The sequence below is a fragment of the Galeopterus variegatus genome, unplaced genomic scaffold (genome assembly GCF_000696425.1).
Source record: "Galeopterus variegatus unplaced genomic scaffold, G_variegatus-3.0.2 Scaffold1344, whole genome shotgun sequence".
In the NCBI taxonomy this organism is placed as follows: domain Eukaryota; kingdom Metazoa; phylum Chordata; class Mammalia; order Dermoptera; family Cynocephalidae; genus Galeopterus; species Galeopterus variegatus.
This window is the reverse complement of record NW_007727455.1, coordinates 149,401-157,497: the sequence shown is the minus strand read 5'-3', so window position 1 is coordinate 157,497 and position 8,097 is coordinate 149,401. Positions and strand designations below refer to the sequence as shown.

General features: G+C 41.6%; 1 long non-coding RNA gene across 1 annotated transcript in view; it reads right to left on the bottom strand.

Annotated features, from left to right (window-relative positions):
* Positions 1 to 8,097, bottom strand: part of LOC103593420 — a 10,308-nt gene extending 2,211 nt beyond the window's left edge. The window contains exon 1 of the long non-coding RNA XR_550753.1: positions 8,017 to 8,097. This is a non-coding gene — a long non-coding RNA (uncharacterized LOC103593420). The remainder of the gene's footprint in view (positions 1 to 8,016) is intronic.

Here is an 8,097-nt window from a genome sequence, read left to right as displayed (position 1 = left end):
ATCCAAAAGACTCTGAACGATAAATGCTGGCGAGGTTGCAGAGAAAAAGGAACTCTCATACATTGTTGGTGGGACTGCAAAATGGTGCAGGCTCTATGGAAAATGGTATGGAGGTACCTCAAACAATTGCAGATGGATCTACCATATGACCCAGCTATCCCACTGCTGGGAATATTCCCAGAGGAATGGAAATCATCAAGTCGAAGGTATACCTGTTCCCCAGTGTTCATCGCAGCACTCTTTACAATAGCTGAGAGTTGGAACCAGACCAAATGTCCATCATTGGATGAGTGCATATGGAAAATGTGGTATATCTAATGGAATACCACTCAGCTATAAAAAAGAATGAAATACTGCCATTTGCAACAACATGGATGGACCTTGAGAGAATTATATTAAGTGAAACAAGTCAGGCACAGAAAGAGAAATACCACATGTTCTCACTTATTGGTGGGAGCTAAAAATAAATAAATAAAGTAACACACACACACACACACGCACACACACACGCAAACCGGGGGGCGGGGGAGAAGACATAACAACTACAATTCCTTGAAGTTAATATGACAAGCAAACAGAAAGGACATTGTTGGGTGGGAGTGGGGAGAGGGAGGAGGGAGGGAGGTTTCGGTAATGGGCCACAATAATCAACCACATTGTATATCGACAAAATAAAAAATAAAAAAAATAAAAATAAACATAAATAAATAAGCATATCAGCAGGGCCATGCTAGGTCTTTTATTTGGTGTTTTTGTTTTTAAAAGGATCTTAACCCTTGGCTTGGTGTTGTCAGCACCACGCTCAGCCAGTGAGCTAACTGGCTATCCCTATATAGGATACAAACCCATGGCCTTGGTGTTATCAGCACCACCCTCTCCCAAGTGAGCCATGGGCCGGACCTTTTATTTAGAAAATAAATAAATACAAAAGAATCATAACGTGGGTATACCTCAGATGGTAACCCTCCATGCCCACCCTCCTCATTCCTTCCTGATCACCTCCTCAGGTAACCAGTGGTAATTTGGGGGGGGGGCAGGGGGAGGCAGCTGGCTCGTACAGAGAACCAAACCCTTGACCTTGGTATTACAAGGTTGCACTCTAACCAACTGAGCTAACTGGCCAACCCCACCAGTAGTGATTACTTGCTTGTTTTTCTTTATAGTTTTATTTTTCTAAAAATATGCAGTCTATTTTTGTGTTATGAAGTCTACATAAAAGTGGAATCATCACATATGCATGTATGCCTTGTTTCTTTGGCTTCCCACATTCCTGTAAGAATCATCTGTGTTGTTGTGTGTGGCTATGTGTGGTTTGTCCATTTTCCTTACATTACAATTTATTCTTTGTACCACTGATGGACATTTGGGTTGTTTCCAGTGTAGGCTTTTATGAACTGCTATGGGTTAAATGTGTCCCCCAAAAGATCATGTGTTAGAAGCTTGACCCCCCCCCCATTGTTAACAGTGTTAAGAGGGTGGGAAATCCAACAATTATGGTATTTGAAAGGTGGAGCCTTTAAGAGGTGATTGGATCTTCAGGACCATCCCTCATGAGTGGATTAATCCACTCATGGAGTAATGGGTTAATGATTTATCAGGGAGTAGTTCTGATGGCTTCGTAAGGACAGCAAATGAGCATGTTAACTGTCTTTCTCATAACATGCTTGCCATGTGATACCCTGGTCACCGTGGGACTCTGCAGAGACTCCCCACAAAGAAGACCCTCACCAGATGTAATCCCTGGACCTTGGACTTCCCAGCCTCCAAAACTGTAGGAAATAAATTTCATTTCTTTATAAATTACCCAGTTTCAGGTATGCTGTTACAAGCAACAGAAAACAGACGGATACATGAACCATGCCATTCTGAACCTTCTTAAGTGTGTCAGCAAGTTTTTGTAGGATTGGAATTACTGGGCCGTCAGGTACACAGAGCTTTAGCTTCACCAGATAAGGTCAAACTGTTTTCTAAAGTGGCTGAACCAGACCACCAGTGGTGTATGAGAGCTCTCCGTGTCATTCCTTCTTCATCCTCCAGATCCCTTCCTCCTGAGCACTTTCACCCAGTCTGGAACTGGCATTTTCTTTCCACATTGAAACTTTTTTTTTTAATCACTTCCTTTTTTTTTTTTAATCACAATTGCATGGTTCTTCCACATGTCTTCCGGCAATCTCAGTATTTTGAGTGTGTTAGAGTGGATGATGTTTGTAAAACACTTCAAAAATAAGCAAAAACACAGCAAAATACAAATTAATGAAGTAGCAGAGACTACGGTGATCCTTAGGGCCATCTTGCACCTGTTTGTGGCTGGCAGAATTGTAGTGCTTTGTGGGCTGGCCAGTTAGCTCGGCTGCTTAGAGCATGATGCTAACACCACGGTCCAGGGTTCGAGCCCTGTACCAGCCAGCCGCCAAAACAAATTGTAGTGCTTTATTCTGAAGCACAATTTTGTTCCTGGCTAGTTTATGAAATAAAAATTGGCGTGCTTGCTTCGGCAGCACATATACTAAAATTGGAACGATACAGAGAAGATTAGCATGGCCCCTGCGCAAGGATGACACGCAAATTCGTGAAGCGTTCCATATTTTTCACAATAGCCAAGAGCTGGAATCAGCCCAAATGTCCATCATCGGATGAGTGGATACGGAAAATGTGGTATATCTACACAATGGAATACTACTCAGCTATAAAAACGAATGAAATACTGCCATTTGCAACAACATGGATGGACCTTGAGAGAATAATATTGAGTGAAACGAGTCAGGATGAGAAAAAGAAGTACCACATGTTCTCACTTATTGGTGGGAGCTAAAAAAATAAACAAATTAATTTACCCAAAAACACACCAAAAAATACCGGGGGTGGGGTGGGGAAGAAGATATAACAACCATACTTTTTTTTTTGAAGTTCTTACAACAAGCAAATGGAGGAGAGGAAGATTTAACAACCTCAACTTTTTTTTTTTTTTTTGAAGCTCTTACAACGAGAAAATGGAGGGGACACATCTGGGTGGGAGGGGGGAGAGGGAGGAGGGAGGGAGGTTTTGGTGATGGGACACAATAACTAACTACATTGTATATTGACAAAAAAAAAAAAGAAATAAAAATTGGCAAGCATAATGGTAGATATATATCATTACAAATTTGTCAAAACTCAGCATATACAATATGAAGAGTAAACCCTAATGTAAAGTATGGGCTTTAGTTAATACAATGTATCAAGATTGACTCCAACTGTAACAAATGTACCACACTAATGCAAGATGTTAATAACAGGGGAAATGGTGTTTGGGGGGGTGGGAGGTAGGGGGAGTGAAGGTGTATATGGGAACTCTGTACTTTCTGCTCAATTTATGTAAACTTAAAACTGCTTTAAAAAAATAGACTATTAACTTTTAAAAATTGCAAGCAGAGTAGCTTCTTTCTTTTCTTTCTTTTTTTAAAAGATGACCAGTAAGGGGATCTCAACCCTTGACTTGGTGTTGTCAGCACCACGCTCTCCCGAGTGAGCCACAGGCTGGCCCAGAGTAGCTTCTTTCTTTTCTTTCTTTTTTTAAAAGATGACCAGTAAGGGGATCTCAACCCTTGACTTGGTGTTGTCAGCACCACGCTCTCCCGAGTGAGCCACAGGCTGGCCCAGAGTAGCTTCTTTCTAATGGTAAAGAAATTTCTGTTCCTCAAGACTTGAGAGTCTAGAGCTGGGATGAACACACTACTGCTTATGGACAAATCTGGCCCACTGTTTTTGAACAACCTTCCAGCTAAAAGTGGTTTTTATATTTTTTAAAAGCTTGAAAAAAAATCAAAATAATATTTTGTGAGTCACGAAATTTATGAAATTCTACTTTTAGTATTCATAAAGTTTTCTGTCTCTTTCCAGACAAAGTTTGTCAACCACTGGGCTAGAGAAAAGATGCAGGCAGTCTTTATAGAGTCAGGAGATCTGGGTTCTAACTCTATGTAAATGTGTGACCTTGGGTGAGTCACTTATCCTCACTAGGCCTAACACTAAATTCTGGAATGTAACTTCATGGGCAAGTTCCCACTGGAAGGTGGGTATGGATTTAGACCCCAACAAATCAAAAACACCTTCAGCTTTTCCAAAACTGATCACGCTATATAAATTGATCCTCGCTTTTAAGAAAACACTATATAATTTATTTTTTATTTTTTTGCTGGCTGGTAAAGGGATTGAACTCCTGGACCATGGTGTTATCAGCACCACGCTCTAACCAACCGAGCTAACTGGCCAGCTCTATATAGTTTTTTTAACCTGGAAAAATACTGGCAAATACGAAAAAGTAAAAAATGTATAAGGATGTTCATTGTATAAGGCATGTGTCGCTTATCAACAGGGATAAATTCTGAAAAATGGGTCATTAGAAGATTTTGTCATTGTGTGAACATCACATAGTGTACTTACACAAACCTAGATGGTATAGCCCACTACACACAGACTATATGGCATAGTCTATTGCTCCTAGGCTACAAGCCTGTATAGCATGTTACTGTAGGCAAATGTAACACAATGGTATTTGTGTATGTAAACATAGAAAAGGAATTTTTCAGCTCCATTATAATCTTATGGGACCACCATTGTATATGTGATCCATTGTTGACTGAAACATCATTTTGCAGCACATGACTATAATACCGTTACTATGATGGAAAAATTGGAAATTAAATGTACATAATAGGAAAATGGTTAAATACTCAGAAATCAAGACATATCCATCTCAGATAACATACTCTATGTTATTTCTAAGTTATTTCCAATAAGGCAGATCTCCAAGTATTCATGTGGATTGACTTCCAAGATGTATTAAATGAAAAAGGTATGCTATGAAGTAACAGAATGATCCCCCTTGTTTTATAGCAACACAACTATTTCTATACCTAGATACATATTGATGCATAGAATAAAAAAATCTAGACCAGCACTGTTCAATAGAAATATAATGGGAGCCATATATGTAATTTTATATTTTCTAGTAGCCATATTAAAAAAGTGAAAACAGCTAAAATTAAATTTAATATTTTATTAACCCAATATAAAACAAAAATTTTCATTCAACATGTAATCAATATAAAAATTAATAGCAAGACATTTTACACGTTTTTTCACACAAAGTCTTAGAAATCTAGTGTGTATTTTACACTTACACAGCAATTCTCAATTCAGGCTGGCCACATTTCAAGCGCTCAATAGCCACATGTGGCCAGCGGCCTCATATTAGACAGCGCGGCTCTAAAAGTAAACATATGAGAGTAACAACAGTGGTTACTCCTCCAGGGGAGGGGAAAAGAGATGGGGACTCTATTTTTCCTCTATATTCTTTTTTGTTGTTCAATGAAAACGGTTTCATGGATTATTTTATTTAAAATGAATAATAGAGGGCTGGCCAGTTAGCTTAGTTGGTTAGAGTGTGGTGCTGATAACACGAAGGTCCTGGGTTCGACCCACCCTGGCCAGTGCCAAAAAATGAAATAATATAAAATAAAATGAATAATAGATATTTAAAACCAGTTATTAGAAGTATTTATGTACTTCATGTTTCATTCCTTAATATTCTTATTAATCTATTCTGGGTTTAAGTATTGCAAACACAGTACTAACAAGAGAAGGGGAAAAAGAACTTGTTTAAAATGTGAACCATTAAGTAACAAGACTATTTTTACTAAATGGTTCAACCTGATAAACATTTTCTGAGTTTGAGCTATCTGTGAGGGGTTTGGCACAGTACATGGAAGAAAGAAAGAATGGGACATTGTCCTAAAAGATTTTTGGAGACAGCCTTTGAAACTGACTTTACAGCTGGCTTATTCTCTTCAGGCTGGATTTAATTTCAAGCAATAGCCAAAAGCCATCCAGTCGAGTTCAGTGTATCAAGCTAGATATATTGTTTCGTCTAAAATGAAGTGTGACTCTAGACTAAAATGACAGATTTTATTATGTGACTTTCAAGCTGGCAGCTCCAAATTACTTCCCAAAACACTTACTGTCAGCAACAATAAATTAAATGGACAGTGCAACATGACAAGATAACTACAGGGCAGAATCCTTAAAATGGATATGTTCTAGTTTCCTTATAAACAACATGTTATTCTATATTCACATAGCCCTGTATACATTCCTATCCTTTTTCCCTTCCTGATCATCTTCCACAACTTGCCAAGTGTGCAAAAATTAGGAGCCAGAAGATAATTCACAAGTTTCAGTATTCTGTAACAGAGTTAGAAGGAAGCTTTAAAGGAACCAGTTACAATTACCTCCTTTATTTCTTGTAACTTATAATTTATCTCACGCTTTTTAAATGTAAAGGGTAAAATTTAGTTTTTACTTTGCTTAGGACCCATCAGTGATTTGATTGCTCTTGTTTAAGCGTTATCAAACGCAACGACAGAGAAGAAACTATTTTCCTGGTATCCTATATATATTCTGAAACAAGGGGCCATCAGGACATTTTTGATTACCTAGAAATTCTGGAACGGAGTTTGTTTTCTAATTTTTTTTAAAAAAGAAGGGTCTGGGCTGGCCGGTTACCTCAGTGGGTTGGAGCTCAGTGTTGACAACACCAAGGTTAAGGGTTCGGATCCAAGTACTGGCCAGATGCCCCTCCCCAAATAAAATAAGTAAAATAAAAGAAGGCACTAAAAATGCTAAGAGATATAACTCCAAGGTCAAGGGTTTGGATCCCAGAACCGGCCAGCTGCTAAAAATTTTTAAAAAAGCTAAGAGAGTGTAGATAAAGGAAAGAGAGAGAGGAGGTGGTTATGACTCCAGATTAGAAAAATTGCACAGAATCATATTAAGGGGCAAGAGACCTAAGCCTAACCTCCCCCTTTTACTATCGTGAAAATACCCAATGTTTACTAAGACCGTCTACGCTACAGGCGGGATGCTTTGCAAGTCCCAGAAGAGGTCGTGTGCTTTTCCAAAACAGCCACACAGCGAGTGGGGGCACACACTAGGTGGAGCTGACTTCTGGGTTGACTCTTTTTTTTTTTTTTTTTAAAGATGACCGGTAAGGGGATCTTAACCCTTGACTTGGTGTTGTCAGCACCACGCTCACCCAGTGAGCAAACCGGCCATCCCTATATGGGATCCGAACCCGTGGCCTTGGTGTTATCAGCACCACACTCTCCCGAGTGAGCCAATGACCGGTAAGGGGATCTTAACCCTTGACTTGGTGTTGTCAGCACCACGCTCACCCAGTGAGCAAACCGGCCATCCCTATATGGGATCCGAACCCGTGGCCTTGGTGTTATCAGCACCACACTCTCCCGAGTGAGCCAATGACCGGTAAGGGGATCTTAACCCTTGACTTGGTGTTGTCAGCACCACGCTCACCCAGTGAGCAAACCGGCCATCCCTATATGGGATCCGAACCCGTGGCCTTGGTGTTATCAGCACCACACTCTCCCGAGTGAGCCACAGGCCGGCCCCTGAGTTGACTCTTTAAGGATGAGAAGGAGGTCAGCTGGGGGACAACATGAAGAACCTTCCAGCACCTTCCAGTCTTCAGATCCTGGAGGCCAGCCAAGAAAGAGGCCTCCTCCCCTTGCTGACAGCCTCCTCTCACCTCCTTCGCTGCACCTCACCCCTGCCCCCACTCCCGCCTTAAAGTCCTTAACATTCCTTCCTGGGGGGCCTCCTTGAGACGATACTCTCTCTTCTGCCTCTTCCATCAGTCTTTGGGGTCTCTGCTCATCGTCCTCCCTGTCTTTGAGGATATCATCAGACCCTTCCTAGAACTTCGGACGTTTCTCAGCCTTCAGCTGTGGAGCTCCCCCTCGGCCCCTCCCTCGGTTGGAGGGGTCCCCATCTCGGTTTGTAGAGTCCCTTCTCCCCCTCTATGATGTCGCCTCCCTCGATCTGCAGGTTCCCTTCCGTCCCAGAGGTCCCCTCCCTCGGGGTGCGGGGCCTCCTCTCTCGGCCTGCAGTGTCCATTCTTCCCTCCCCGAGATCCCCTCCCTCAGTCCGCGGGGCACCCCCTAGCCCGACTCCCCGACTCACCTCGCCTCCACCCGCTCTGCTCAACTCTCGCGCGCTGGGCGCGGGGATGGGGCGCGCACGCCGGGCGGCGGCGGCGCGGGG